Below are 16,246 nucleotides of genomic sequence, written 5' to 3' on the forward strand. Positions count from 1 at the left end.
AATTCCTTCAGAGTTCTTAGCAGGAGACAGATTCATCTTCTTGAAACCTCTCCAAGAACTTTCTGATCTGTTCCAGTCTGTACTGGTGGTGGTTTATGCCAGCTGAGTCATGGACATTTTTTAACTGAGGGGTTTTTTTTGCCACTCTGCTCTTGTTTCTCTTCCTTGGTTTATGTCCTCTCACAGCTTCTCTGTTATTGTGGTTGTTGTTTAGTCACTAAGTCATGTCCAACTCTTTTGTGACCTTAATGGACTATAGCCTACAAGGTTCCTCTGTCCATGGAATTTCCCAGGCAAGAATACTGAAGTGGGTTGCCATTTCCTTCTCCAAAGGATCTTCCTGATCCAGGGATCAAACCCACGTCTCCTGCATTGGCGGGCAGATTCTTTACCACTGAGCCACCAGGGAAGCCCAGTAACAGCTTCTCTAGAAAATAATAAATGTTTTGAGACTCCACATGTCTGAAAAGTCTTCAGTCTACCTTCATTCTTCACTAATATCAGCTGTATGTGGAATTCTAGATTGAAAGCAATTTTCCTTCAGAACTTTCAAGCCATATTGCCATCTGTCTTCCAGTCTTGTTGAAAATTCCCAAGGCATTCCTATTTCTGATTCCTTGTTTATGATCTATCTTTTTTCCAGTGGAAGCTTGTAAGGTCCTTTACCTTTCTCACAATTATTCTAAAATTTCACCCACTGCACTAGGCACTTGGTTTCTTTCAAGCTGCAAAATAATATCCTTCGGTTTGGGGAAATTCTCTTAAAACATTTTGTGATTATTTCCTTGCCTTCATTTTCTCTCTTTTCTCTTTCTAGAACTCCTATTATGTGGGGGGATTTTGGACCTCTTAGCCTGGCCCACTAATTTTTCCTTCTCCCCCATATTCCTTCATTCCATCTTTTTTTTCATCTCTCCAACTTTTTGCCCTACTTTCCATGAGATTTCCTCAAGTTTATCTCTCAGACTTTCTGTTTAATTTTTCTTTTTTGTTATCACTTTTCATATCCAAGGACTCTCTTTTATTCTTGACTTTATTCCTGACTTTTATTCTTGACTGATTACAACAAAGTCCTGGTTGTAATATCCACTCTGATCTCTTTAAGATACTTTCATCTCCCTGTTCCAAGTTACTTTTTAAAGTGCTGGCCTCAATCTTTTATGTCAGAAGTTGTCATCATACATCTGGCAATCCTTGATTGTCTGCTCATCTTGAAGAGAAGGAAAGAAACTAATATTTTTTGAGATATAAAAAAAGTATATAAAAATAATGTGACATGTTTTCTAGGCAGAAAAGAAAAAGAAAAAAGGTTGCTTTAAAGGCAGAAAAGAAAAAAAATGAATGAAAACATGGCAAAATCTCCCTAAGTGTTGAATCTGGGTGATGGATGAGATTCTATTGTACTATTCCCTCTACTTTTGATCATATTTGAAAATATTCACAATAAAAAGGTGGTTATTGGCAGAAATAAGTTCCTTGGTGTCTTCTGTTCTGAGGGCTTCAGTTCCTTGCTGGCCATGGGCTGGAGGTCTCCATCAGTTTCTTACCTCTCTGAAGGACAGCTGGCCTCTATCAGAGCAAGCAAGAAAGCATGAGAGGACAAGAAGGAAGCCAGTCTTTTTTATAAACTTGACCTTCAAATTGATCTTCCATTATTTTTTCTCAGCTCATTTTGAAAGGGGAAGTGAATTATACAAGAGTGTGAATACAAGGAGGTGGGATCACTGGGGCTGTCTTGGAGGCTGCCTTCCGTAGGTACTAGGTAATGAGTGGAAGCGGTGAACACATGAGTCAGGCTTCACTGGAGGGTGATTCAGCTGGGTCATTTAGTTAGGGAACTTCTGATGTCAATTTCTTCTTGGGCTGATCAAATTTTCCAGGAAAGATTCTTCTAATCTCCTGCCTGGAAGGTGAAAGTCGGATTGCCAGAAATGTAGGATTCAAATGGAAAGACAGGTGAGCAGTCTCAATATGTACCATTCCTTTAATCTATGATGTACTTCATGTTGCTCCCTCTTCCTACTGTCTCTGATGCCCCACATTCCAAAGACTCTCTGTGCTCTCCTCTCCAGAGAATAAAACTCCAGTCTTTCCCTGTGTGGGGGGCAACTGCCTTGCATCAAAAAACTGGGGAAGAGATCTGGGGGTTCTTTTCAAATAAACTTTCAGCCGAGCTTCCTTATGTTAGCTTGCTCTTCACCCCCAGAGGCACCTCTTCCCACCAGTTCGTGAGCTTTCCATGGGCTCAGCAGTAGAAGCTTGGTTGAGTCTTGGCTTTTCCCACTGCTGGTTTGGGATTCAACTTTTCATAGGTCTGACAAATCAGTTACCAGTTACGGGTGGCATTAGTGGTAAAGAATCAGCCTGCCAATGCAGGAGACACAAGAGACTCAGTTTCAGTCCCTGAGTTAGGAAGATTCCCTGGAGGAGGAAATGGCAACTCACTCCAGTATTCTTGCCTGGAAAACTCAATGGGCAGAGGAACCTGGTGGGCTACAGTCCCTGGGGTCGCAAAGAGTTGGACATGACTGAGCACACTGTCATTCATCTGCTTTCCAGCTTCCAAAATTCTGGCAGCGTTGCACCTTCCTTTCTTCTCCCTGTTCTCCTAAGTCTAGTGCCTTTCAAAAAGATCTCTTTATTGTCACTATGGTGTGATCTCAGGAAGGAATCGATGGAAACATGGGTATTCAATCTACCATCAGCAAGTATTTCTTTTTATTATTGTTATTTGTTTGTTTACTTGTTTGTTGCCTGTCTTCCCCTCTTGATTATGGGTTCCAGGATAACTTGTTTTGTTCACCTGCACATCCCCAGCATCCAGAACCATTCTTGACACAGGTGGGTGTTCAACAAATGACCGAATCAATTTGCTGGAGAAGGAAACTTGCTACTCACTCTCAACATGGTGGTCGCAGAGCCTCCAGGTCTCTTGACTTTTTATCGTGTGTTCTTCTTGTCACGGGGTGGGTGATTTTGCAGACTAAGGATATGTGACAGGTTATAAGGTGCTTTACATGTTACAGAGTGCTTTCAGAATCTTACCTCATTTGATCCCGACACCAGTCCATGGACCAGATAAGAAGCAAATTATTATTGGCCCTAATACAGTTGTGACTCTTGCCGAGAACTACCCTGTGCCAAAGAAATCACCAACCTTGTTCTTGATCTTTTACCCCATGTTGCTGTCATTGGTCTGGCCCCTCCTGCCATTTTGTTTGCAAATAAGACTCTTAAGGCTTGGCACTTCCCAAGGAAATAGTTCTCAAGAATCCAAAACAAGCTGTTTCACAAAGAGGAAAACAGGTACAGATGTGGGTAAATAACCCAAGGGCCTTTGAGCAAACAAAATGTTTGAGTTTTGTGACATGGCTGGAGCAGAGAAAGGAGAAAAGTGGGACTATTGGAATTAGTAGAGCATAGAGAAAAGATTGGTACTGGGTGGGAGTGGGGAGTTAGATGCTCAAAGGATAGAGAAAAAGTCCCAGAATGTAAAAGCAGTATGTATATGGTGGGAGAGTGGTGGGAAGAGAATAACCATCTACCAGTAGACTCTATAAAAAAAGAAAGAAAGAAAGAAAGGTGGTGGGAGTGAAAGGAGATGAAAAGAAAAACCATATTACAATGATAAAGCCAGTTATAAAATACCCTAGACAGCCAATTCTATAAAACATGACGTCACTATCTTGGGATCTAAGACTGGCTTAGCCTCTAGACAGTCTGAATGCTGCCTGAGGCTCCCTAGGGAAAAGTGAAAGTAGAAGCCATGGCCCCCTTAAGGGAGACAAGATGCAACTTCAGACAAGTTCCAAAGACACAGGTCAGAGAGATAAAAGGCTATGAGGTCTCACACTTTCCTTGTGCTACTTGCTGTCTTCTCTTGGACTCTGCCTGCCACCTCCTGGGTAGACAAGGTTACTACCTGCCTCCAAAACCTGGGCAAAGATAGCAGAGGACAGGAGAGCCTGGCGTGCTGCAGTCCTGGCCTCTGTTACTCACATGCAGCCAGGAATCTCTCAGAAGCAGAAACTTAGGGATGAGGAGTTAACAAGGGGTCCACCTCCTTAACACCGCATCAAATCTTGGTGAGTTGTGGCGTGACAAAAGGCTCAAGACATCTTTTTAAAAAAATTATTTTATATTTATTTATTTTGGCTGCACCGGCTCTTCTCTCGCTGCGTTGCGATGCGCAGGGGCTATTCTCTAGTTGCGGTGCTCGGGCTTCTCATCGTGGTGGCTTCTCTTGTTGCAGAGCATGGGCTCTTAGGGCATGGGCTTCAGCAGTTGTGGAGCATACGCTCAATGGTTGCAGTTCCCGGGGTCTACAGCATAAGCTCAATTGTTGTGGTGCATGGACTGAGCTGTTTCCCCGGCATGTGGGATCTTCTCAGACCAGAGATCGAACCAGTGTCCAGAGGCTTAACACATCTTACTAAACTACAAAAACAGATGTGGATCAATTGCACAATGATAGATGGTAACTAGACCTTTGGTGGTGATCACTTTGCTGTGTATACAGAAGTCAAATTATAATAGTATACACTGGAAATTTATATAATGGTATATACCAATTTTACCTCGATTTAAAGAAGGGAAATTAAAACTTTCTTTTTTAAAAAAATGTTTTATTATAATATTTATTTGGCTGTACTGAGTGTGGCATACAAACTCTTAGTTTCAGCATGTGGGATCTAATTCCCTGAGCAGGGATCAAAACCTGCGGCCCTTTCATTGGGAGCGCGGAGTCTTAGCCACTGGACCACCAGAGAAGTCTCGGGAAATTAAAACTTTCTAAAGTGAAGAAGAAAGGAAGGAAGGAAGAGACAATTGCAAAAGGGCATTAAAAAATATAGGAATTAAAGCTCTCCAAAAGCATAAAGAAAACAGTATCATCCATTATGTTATTAATAAAATAAGTATATATAACAGTAGGAGCTAAGTGTCCCAAGACCTTGATACATACTGTGGCCTAGCAGTCACAGTGCTAATTCCTCTGCACTCACTCTTTAGCAACTCCTTCCCAAACCACAATGTCAGTACTGCGATGGCTTTTCTTCTTACAAAAAGGGAAACTGGATTTTAGATTGACTGATAAATCACTTGCCCAATATCTCATAGCAAAGTGGCAGAGGTAGGACTAGAACCCAGGTCTGTGTGACTCTGGAGCCTGAACTCTCAGCCATCAAGTTTTATCCTGCCTCTCAAAGAAGAGCAGAACATTTCTGCACACAGGCACAAAAATCTGAAATCAGGAAAGGCTATGCAACAACCAGCAGTGGTTCCTTAGGGAGTTGGGGAAGGGTCAGCTTTCATCTGCTACTTTACATAATTCTGTACTGTTTGCATTTTCCCAATGAGCACATGTGTGCTCCCCAAACACACACAGAGAAGAAAAGTCAAATTACTCTAGCATTTAGGCCTCATTTACTGAGCAGTTGCTATGTACTATATCCCATGCTAAGCACTTCATATTCAAAACTCACCGACTCCTCACAGCTGTGTCTGGAGGGAGGATATTATTGTTAAACCCTCTTACAGATGAAGAACCTGAAGTTTGGAGATATGGATTGATCTTGCAAATGGTGCATAGCAATGCAGGGACTCTGCTCATGTCTGACTGGTTTCAGAGCCTGCTTTTACCTGCTTCGGAGTGCTGGTTGAGCAATAATGATCATGATGATAATAACAGGAGTTTAAGTGCTTACCGTAGGCCAGACCTGTGCTTTCAGTTCAAGATCTCATCAAATCTCCATGGCAACCCCCATTTTACATATGGGAAAACTGAGGCTCAGCAGAGAATAAGTCACTTACTTGCCCAGAACCACCCAGCAGAATTGGAACTAGAATCCAAATCATCATACTTGGCACTGGCATCCACCCAGTTGCTCAAACCAAAAACTCAGTAGTTATCCTTGACTCCTTCCAGTCTCTCCTTTTTCTCCATGTCTAGTCCATTGGTTCCAGTTGGTTCCAGCTTCCAAAATACGTACTCACTTCTCACTAACCAGCTACTGCAGCACCAGTGGAAGTTACCTCCATCTCCCATCTGAGCCACTGCAAAAGATTGCTCACTGATCGCCAGGCTTCCATTTCTGCCTCAAGTCCCATCCCATCCACTCTCTACACTGCAGTCAAAGTGCTGTTGCTAAATATCTTCTCATGCATCCTTTCTCAGGATCTTAGAGGAGAAATTAAGCCCTGCAGAGAATGGTATGAGTGAGTGTTTTCTCAGTTTTCCAAAGGATGATATTGCCTGATACCATTCTTTTGTTAATACAATAGGAAATGACCTAATTCACAACACGCAATGGATGCCTTAGAGTGTCAGGGCTTGATTCTCTGCAAGAACTGGGTGGAGGTGGCCACAAAAGTTCCCTGTCACACTTCAATGATCACAGCCTTTGGGGCCCTTGTGACCTGCCAGCCACCACACCTCCACTGTGCAGGCTCATTTTCTACTTTTTCCTGAGCACAAGAGCTTATTTTTGTTCCTTAACTATAGAACCCTCATTCTTACTTCAAGGTTTTTACAGAGTCTGTTCCATCTGCCTGGAACTCCTGCCCCCAGGCCTTTATGGCCAGCTCCTTTGTAAATCATTCTGGTCTCAGCTCAGACGCTACCAGCTCAAAGAGACTCCCTGACACCTTAATTAAAGAGACACTGCCAATTCCTGCTGTTCCACTGATCCATTTTGTTTCTTTTCCAGTGTGTATTTACCATCACCTGAAACTGTCTTCTTCCTGTGTTCACTTACCTATTGAGTGTCTCCCCAGTTAGAGCTGAGCACTCCAGGGCAGTTCTATTTCTTCATGGTTACATACTCAATAACTAAGAGAAAACTTTTCACAGGGAAGCAATATGTTTAAAAGTGTGTTTAGAGAACTTGTTAGTCACTCAGTTGTGTCCAACTCCTAGAGACCCCATGGACTGTATCCCACCATAGAATTCTCCAGGCAAGAATACTGGAGTGGGTTGCCATTTCCTTCTCCAGGGGATCTTCCCTACCTAGGAATTAAATCCAGGTCTCCTGCATTTCAGGCAGATTCTTTACTATCTGAGCCACCAGGGAAGCCCTTAAGAAAATTTATCAGACATTTATGGTTTGTCAGTCGCTGGGCTAAAAGTTTTGCAATGTTTCCTTCTATTAACTCCAGCACTGTGCGACAGAAATACAATGTAAGCCATTTTTAATTGTTAATAGCCACATTATAAGAAGTCAAAAAAAAAAAATGAAATTAACATTAACAATATATTTTATTTAACTCAACATGTTCAAAATATATTACCTCAGCATGTTATTGTTTTTAAAACAGAGAAATATTATGGCTTTATTTATTTATTTATTTATTTTTGGTACTCCTTTTCCATCCTTCCATTCTGCCTTCTGGGTTCTGAAGACCCCAGCTCTTGCCTCAAAATCTGGGGATTCGAAAGTTCACACTTCAGAACTGGGCCTCAGTGTCCCTCAGACTATGTCTCAGCTTTCCCATCCTTTTCCGTACCTCTCTCAGTGTGCCAATGCCCTTCAAGTGAGAAATGGGGATGCAGTCAGAAGCCTAAAAGTCAGAAACAGGTGTGGTAAGTGGTCAGCAGCAGGGTCTTAACCGGAAGTGGGCTGGAAAGAGCAGAGGAAGGCGTGCCAGAGTCAAGGAGCATGCGCAGGGTAGCTTCCACCGGAAGTACATGAGACGGGAAGGGAAATGCCATGCGCAACAGTTGGGGCTGAGGTGTCCTTTTCTTGACGCTTGGCATCCTGCCCTGGCCGTGGAGCTGGGGCAGCCAGAAGAGGAGTTAGCATTGGTGTTCGAAGCCAAGTCAGAACTGGACATTGACTTTTCCACTGGGAATAGTAAGAACGGTAAATTTGGGCCCGGAGGGGAGGAGGGTTTATTCCTGGGCAGGTTCTTTGCAGGGAAGGAGCTGGACTGGGCTTCTCTCAGATCAGGAGAGATCTTGGGAGGTTTCTCTGGGGTATGATTGGTTGGTGAGCACTGGTACTCAGTCGTGTCCAACTCTTTGAGACCCCGTGGACTGTAGCCCACCAGGCTCTTCTGTCTGAGGAATTTTCCAGGCAAGAATATTTGAGTGGGTAGCCATTCCCTTCCCCAGGGGATCTTCCGGACCTGGGATCAAACTCCTGTCTCTTGCATCTCCTGCACTGGCAGGCAGATTCTTTACCACTAGCGCCACCTGGGAAGCCCTCCTCCGGGGTGTATTGAAAAATGAATCAAAGCCAAAGTAAAATGTGTTTCCAAAATTGTGCCATGTCATAAAGATTTACATTGAATGAACTATACAATACGAAAATACATCCTGAACAGGCAGACGATTTGATTTATGAGAAATAACAAGGTGGCCTGGTAATGGGACACTATTTTTAAGTTGTATGGTGAATAGACCTTGGTTTCTTAATCTAGTCAGCCTGTCTCTGTAACTCTGAATAATCTGATTTGGAGGTAATTTAAGGAGTCAAAAGTTCATTTTCCTGGCTCCTGCTTCCATAGGGGAGGAGCCCCAGATGTTCTGTTAGGAATTAATGAGGAAGATTATCCCGAGCATAAGGGGGATCTGTCATAATCGAAAGTCTTGAGGGATCTTTTCATCAGGTCACCAACTCTAGATGGACGTTTCCTAATGCTACACTAGGAAAGAGTATGATGAGGAGTGTTATGTGTAGGAAGAAAGGTTTGTCATGGTGGGGTCTGAGCTGAGGGGGGAGGGAGGTTTCTGGTTGAGATGATCACAGTGACCCATGACAACACATTTTTTAAGGAATGCAGAGAATCACATGAGAGGCACTGGGGGACTTTTTTTTTTTTTGGGCTGTGCCAAGTCTTAGTTGCCACACTCTGGCTCTTCAGTCTTCATCATGGCACATGGGATTTTTAGTTGCAGCATGCACAATATTTAGTTGTGTCATGCAAAGTCTTAGTTGTGACATGTAGAGTCTAGTTCCCTGACCAGGGATTGAACCTGGGCCCCTTGCATTGGGAGCATGGAATTGTAACCACTGGACCACGAGGGAAGTCCCGGCACTGGGGATTATTAAGGTGGGTTTCCTCACCTGTTAGAGAGAGAGTGAAAGAATAGTATTTAGGGAGGTTCATGCTGTGGGAGGTGTTGAGGCCTTTACAGTAGGGCCAGGATGGTGTGGGGCCTTGGAGAGGGAGTTCTCAGAAGGAATGTGTGAAGAGAAGTAATCGTTTGGCAGACTCAGAAGGAGGCTTGATTGTGCATAATCAGATGAAAGCTTAGGCATGGACAAGGAGACTGGTCCTTCATTCAATTCACAAGTGTTTATTGAGTATTTTCTCTGTGCCAGGCACTTTGTGCGAGGGATACAATGGGAAGCAAAAGAGTTCCTATCTTCATGGGACTGACCTTCTTCTAGCTTTATCTAAGAAATAGAATATGAGCCACATATGTAATTTAAAAGTTTCCAATAGCCAGACTTTGAAAAAGTAAGACAAGTGAAATAAATAGTAATTTATTTTCTGTAACCAAAGATATCAAAAATATTCCAACATATAAAGTCAAAATATTAGTGAAATATTTATATTCTTTTTTCTTTTTTGTAATATCTTTAAAATTCAATGTATGTGTTTTACATTGCCCCATATCTCAGGACTAGTCACATTTCAAGGGCTCCATAATCACATGTGGACAGTGGATAGCTGTATTGGAGAGTGCAGTGAGTATTATAAAGATTATAAAAATTAATAGAGATGTTTCTGGTAGTGATAAATGCTATAACAAAATATGTAGCAGAATTGAAAGATCAAAAGGGCATGTGACTCTCTAAGTGAAGTGATCAGACTGGAAAGGTCTCACAGAGAGGTGTTATCTCAAGAAAGTTGAATGAAGTGAGGGAGCAAGGGAAGTAGGGAATGAGTCATGTGGTAGAGGGAGCAGTTAGGCCAGTCCGGAGGAGCTCCAGAGGGGCTGGGTGGCTGGATCAGAGTGAGAAGGGAAATCAGGGAGGTAGGAGATGAGGCCCCTTGTAAAGTCCATAGGGTTTATCCTGAAAGTAATGGGAAATCATTGAAGAGTCAAAATTGGAAAGATGACATGATCTGGTTTAACATAAGAGAAGGAGCTTACAGGGCTCCTGGGAGGTGACTGTGTATCCATGATGATGCAGGGTCTGGTAGGAGGGCAGACGTGATAGTGGTCAACTGCAGTAGGGGGCACTGAGGAACACTACTCCAGGCGCCAGTCTGGGAGACTCGGGTTCATATGAGGAATTGGAGGGGTTTGTTAGTGGGAGAGGACTGGGGGCTTTTTGTTTGTTTGGATTGTCGTTGGTTTTGGGGAGGAGCACCCAGGAATGTTGTCATAGGTTTATCTGTTGGGTGTCAGGAATTGCAGTGGGAGTCTTAATAGGAGGATAGTTGTCAAGGGTGGCATGTTGTCAAGGGTGGCGTGTTCACGTCTCAGAAGCATCTGAAGATATTTCATCTGTCAAAGTTCTTGGACTGCCTCCCACAGTGCCATTGTTGTAGGGGGTTGTAATGAAGGAAACCAGTATGTAAAACCACTGTATTTAGGAGATGGTTTGAGGAGTATGGGGTCAGCCATAGAACTCCTTCATGGCTGAATGGCTTTGGCAGATTGAAATTAATGTGTCTTTATTGTTGTTTTATAATATTTTATTATGAAATGTCCCAAACATACATAAAAATATGAGAAACTGTACTAACAAAGCCTGATGTACATGTCCCTCAGCTTCATCCATCTTAACCTTTTGACCTACTTGCTTCAGTCTTGTTTTAATATCTAAAACATTATAGACAGAGTTGAAGCCTGATTGGACATTTCTTGATCCTATTTTCTTCTATTCCCAGAGGTAACAGAATCCTCAAGTGAGTGAAAATCCTTCCCACCAGTATTGGCACTTTCACCGTAAGTAGATGTACCCATAAACATATAATATTGCTTTGCATGTTTTTAGGCTTTATATTAATGGTTTCACACTACAGGTACTATTTTGCAACTTGCATTTTTCTTTTTCTTGTCAATATTTATTTAACAAAAGGCTTTATACTTTGATTTTTCCCTTCTGAATTAGTTTCTTTACTTATTTGTATTACCCCTCCTCACGCAAGATGTACACAGTGATAGTTTTTATGATTAGAACATGTTCCGGATTTTTTTAGACAATAAAGTATCCTCAATCAATGGTCCCTTGTTTGTGTTGCTGAAACTCAGCCTCTGCTCACCAGTGCCAAGTAGAAATGCAGAGACAGAATTTTAGATGAAGTAGAAAAAAGTAGCTTTTATTGCTTTGCCAGGCAAAGGGGGCCACAGAGGGCTAAAGCCCTGAAGACCATGTGACCCACCCCGGAGGGGGTGTTAAGGAGTTTTCTAGTGTTCAGGGAGCAGGGCGTGATCAGCTCATGGACTGCTTGAGCTCATTGGTTGACATTAAGGTGAAGTTTCAAGCATCATCAACCTTCTGGTTTCAACCAGTCTAGGGTCTGTGGTCTTGTGGTCAGCCGTTTTCATCTGGAGGGAGTCTGCTTCCTGTAAAAACAATTTAGGATTTTGTGTCAGGCCTTTATCTGTATCTTTCAGGGAACTGGGAGTTGGTAATTCTGTTATGTGGCAGAGTTACAGTCTAAATTATTACCAGTTCCCTAGCCCAACAACTGTTCTTTGTTTCTACATCTTCACTTTTCCCAAACATTAACTCTTGCGTCAGCATTTTACTTCAAAAGACAAGGATACCAGGGCTTGTGCACAGTGTCACTTGGATTGCCTAATATCTTTTTTCTTCTCTATTTTGAAAGTTCACCTCAAGAAAGTCTGTTTCTTCTTGAATTCATCTCTAAATGTACATTTACTCCTGATTGATTATTTATAGACTAGCCCCATGGACTGTGATTCAGCCTCATAAAGTCAATTGGGAAAAAAAAAAAAAAAGTCAGTTGGGTTCCTTTTGATTTTCAAATAACATAACATAAGACCATGGCCAAGATCCTAGAAGAGAAATAGCAAAGGTAATACTATAACAAATTTGATCTAGCAGTATGTTTTGGATTTGCATTTGAATGTGAGGATGTCTGGCATTTTGAAAATTAGTGTAGTAATAACAATAAAAAATTTTTCAAATTATAGCTGTTGTATAAGTTTATTATCTTCTAGATCTGCACTGGCCAGAATGGTAGCCCCTACCCACATGTAGTTCCTGATCTTTTGAAATGTGACTAGTGCCACATGTTAAAAAGATAATATTTAGTGGCTTCCCTGGTGGCTCAGTGGTAAAGAATCTGCCTGCCAATGCAGGATACACAGGTTCGATCCCTGGTTCAGGAAGATTCCACATGCTGCAGAACAGCCAAGCCCATGCACCACAGCTATGGAGCCTGTGCTCAAGAGCCCGGGAACCACAACTACTGAAGTCTACACGCCCTAGAGCCTGTGCCCCACAGTAAGAGAAGCCATGAGAAACCCGTGCCCTGCAAGTAGGGAGGAGCCGCCGCTCACTGCAACTAGAGGGAAACCCGCTCAGCAGTGAAGACCCAGCACAGCCTAAATAAATAAAATTATTTAAAAAAAGAAAAGATAGTCTTTTGGAGGTATAAGGGTAAATAAAATATATTATTGAGCACCTTGCATTTTTCAGTTAACAACTGTTTAGCCTCAGCCTGGTTGATTTATGTATTTCTATCTCATTTTCACTCCTGCATACCTACCGTTCGACCAGATGAACACACTGTACTTTATGCATCTGTTCTCTTGTTGATGGACATTTCGGTGATTTCCACTGTTGAGCTATCATGAGCATTGCTGCTGTGAGAATCCGGATACCCGCCTCTTTGCCTAGAGGTGCACATTTCTCGTGTATACTAGGACAGCAGTTGCTGGCGTGCACGGGATGCATCCACAACTTTGTACTTCAGTCCTGGTTTCATCATTCAGGAGTCTGACGAGAAACTTCACTGACAGCAAGTTAAACCCAGCCATGATTTACCCCTTTGAGTTTTATTTTCCTGTGTATAAAGCAGACTCGATCATAGTACCCACTTCATTGAATTGCAAGAATTAAATAAGATCATGAACGTAAAGTACTAACACAATATCTTACATGCGGTAGGTGCTCTCTTTGTGTCTCATTGACAGGAAATTAAAATCATTAAAAGCTCTAAGGCTTTGGAGTCTAACAGAAAGTGTTAGTTGCTCAGTCACATCCGACTCTTTGCAACCCTGTGGACTATAGCCCTCCAGGCTCCTTTGTCTGTGAAATTCTCTAGGCAGGAATACTGAAGTGGGTTGCTATTTCCTTCTCCTGGAGATCTTCCCAACACAGGAATTGAACCCCCGTCTCCTCCATTGCAGGCAGATTCTTTACCATCTGAGCCACCAGGAAGGGAATCTAACAGAACCTGGGTTCAAAGTGTGGCTTTGCTGCTTCCTCTCTGGGTGCCTTTGGGAAAGTCACATCACCTCTCTGAGCAGCAGTTTCCTCAACTGTTAGGAAAGAGCAAATGTGTGCTGTTGTGAATGCTAGCTCTCTAACTGTGTCTGGGTCATGAGCTGACTGGCGTTACAGAGCATAATGATAACAGCTACCCTTTGTTAATATGAATGTTAGGCTAATATTTATTGAGTGTTTCTTAACTCCTGTGAAGTACTGGTATTATTCTCACTTTACGGATGATGAGACTGAGGCCCCAGCAGGTGGCCACTCAGAGGTCACATGGTTCGTGAAGTGTGTGTGTGTGTGCTCAATCACTCAGTTGTGTCTGACTCCACTACGGCATGGACTATAGACCACCAGGCTTCTCTGTTTATGGAACTTTCCAGGCAAGAATACTGGAATGGGTTGCCATTTCCTACTCCAGGGGATCTTCCTGACCCAAGCATGGAATTCGCATCTCTTGTGTCTCCTGCATTGGCAGGTGGATTCTTTACCGCTGTGCCACCTGGGAAGCCCTTGAAACCAGGTCTGACTGATTTTAAAGCATGCGTTCTAATCACCAGGTTATAAGCCTTAAATGCCTCCGGCAGCTGCCCATCATACTCACCAGTGATTTCTAAACATTTTTTATGAAAGGAAGCATTTTGTCTGGGAAAATCTTATTTAGAACCCCAGTCTGTGAAGCAAATGAATGTTGTTCAACTCCAGTTAAAGTGAGAGTAACGTCATAGGTCCATGCCAATTTAATTCTGGCTCTGTTTAGGCTGTGTGAGCTGAAACAAATTACTCATCTCTCTGAGATTCAGTTTCTTCATTTGCAAGATGGGGATAATGATACCAACCTAATAGCTTTGTTATGTGGATCAACTGAGATAATATATGCAAAACACTTGGCATGAAACCTGGCTTGTGATAAGAACCAAATTAGAGTGGCTGTTGTTGCAATTGTGGCTGTTTGTTGCAGGAATCTCTTCACTGATCCCGGAATGAAGTGGAAATTTCTCAGCCTTGTATTCACAGCCCTCCATCATCTGACCCAACCTGCATTTCCAGCCTTCAGCACCTACACTGTATTACAACAACCCCAATCCAGTGTCCTGCACTACCAGTTCTGCATTTATGCTCTGACCACTGGCGGAATCCTCCATGGTCCTCCTCCTTGCTCCAAAAGTACACTTTTAAAAAATACTAATGAACCTGTTTGCAGGACAGAGATAGAGACACAGACGTAGAGGATTGATTTGTGGACACAGTTGGGGAAGGAGAGGGTGCGATGAATTAAGAGAGTACCACTGACATATTTACACTGCCATATGTAAAATAGATAGCCAGTGGGAAGCTGCTGTGTATCACAGCAGCTCAACTCAGTGCTCTGTGATGACCTCCTGGTGGGAAGGGGTGTGTGTGGGAGGGAGCCTCACAAGGGAGGGGATATAAAGCTGATTTACATTGTTGTACAGGGAAAGTCCCTTTCCTATAATGTTTTCCTTGAAGAAACATGGGAAATTCCAAGAGATTTTGTTGATTTCCTCTCCCTGGAATCCTTTACCAGCTTCTTCTATACTTTTTTTCTCCCTGCAGACTGGTAGGTAGAGCTACAATGGATGCTAGAGTTTTAATTTGATTTGAAGTTGACTGTTGGCAAGAATACTTCATAGATGGTGATCTGTCTCTTCTCTTGAATCAGGTCTCCTCATCTTTCTTGTAGTATTTGGATAGACCCATGAGTCCACAGGTTGTCAGCCTGATCCAGCCTTCTCAAGTTCCCTGCCAGTGTTTCACCTGATGGTTTTAGCAGTCACTGACGCTAGCCTAGACCCATTATTTTATTAAGTTTTGCAAAATGGTGATATTATAATTCTGTTAATCCTTCTGCATTTATTAGCTTCAAATTCTTGTGTAAAGAAAAACTATTTGTTTGCCCAGAGGTACATTTCCTACAGGAAAGAGAATAAATGCTTGGTTCATTCCCTTTGTTTAGCGGTTTTCGGAATAATGAATTCGGTTCCCAAGCAGCCTCTAAAGGTTACAAATGAGTTTGTTGGTCTTTTTTAATCCTATTATGAATTCTTCAATGCCTAGCTCCAAAGTTTTTTCCCCTAGTTTTTTTACCCTGACCGAAAAGAAATTTCTCCCTTCTGAATTTAAGCACAGCTTTTCTAACGGTATCCAGGGCTTTCTACCACTTTCTTCTTTATCTTCCACTGGATTAGAAGCTCCTTGACAGCATTCTGCACAGCACTTAACATAATGCCTCAGGCAATGTTTCTCAAACTTCACAGTGCCTTAATTTGAATCCTCTGTGGAGCTGCAGTGGAGAGGGGAGCAGAGTCTTTGTTAAAATGCATGCATATTCTGATTCACTGGCTCTGGGATGGGCTGAAATTCTGCCTCCTCACAAGTGCCAAGTGTTGCCAATGCTGCTGGTCCGAGGAGCACACTTTGAGTAGCAAAAGGGTATGGTGAAGTGCTCGGGGCTGGTGCATTGGGATGACCCAGAGGGATGGGATGGGGAGGGAGGTGGGAGAGGGGTTCAGGATGGGGAACACATGTAAATCCATGGCTGATTCATGTCAGTGTATGGCAAAAACCACTACAATATTGTAAAGTAATTAGTCTCCAACTAATAAAAATAATTGGGGGAAAAAGAAGGGTATGGTGAATGTATGGGAAATTTCATTCACTCAGTAAGAAGTGCTTATTCAGACTAGTTCATGGGCTAGGCCCTAATACCTTAAAATGCAGAAGGTTTTTTGGTGGATTTATTTGTTTTATTAGTTTTTTTTAATTTATCTTTTTGAATATATAATAGTACATATGGTAAA

The 16,246-nt window shown here is 42.5% G+C and overlaps 1 long non-coding RNA gene across 1 annotated transcript; it reads left to right on the forward strand.

Moving 5' to 3' along the window:
- The first annotated feature begins 1,740 nt into the window (after window positions 1-1,740).
- LOC133050969 (uncharacterized) lies at window positions 1,741-14,784 on the forward strand. The gene is made up of 3 exons (XR_009691742.1): window positions 1,741-1,956; window positions 10,846-10,903; window positions 14,386-14,784. It is a non-coding gene; the product is annotated as an uncharacterized LOC133050969 (long non-coding RNA).
- The last annotated feature ends 1,462 nt before the right edge of the window (window positions 14,785-16,246 follow it).

Source organism: Dama dama, chromosome 4 (genome assembly GCF_033118175.1).
Source record: "Dama dama isolate Ldn47 chromosome 4, ASM3311817v1, whole genome shotgun sequence".
Lineage (NCBI taxonomy): Eukaryota > Metazoa > Chordata > Mammalia > Artiodactyla > Cervidae > Dama > Dama dama.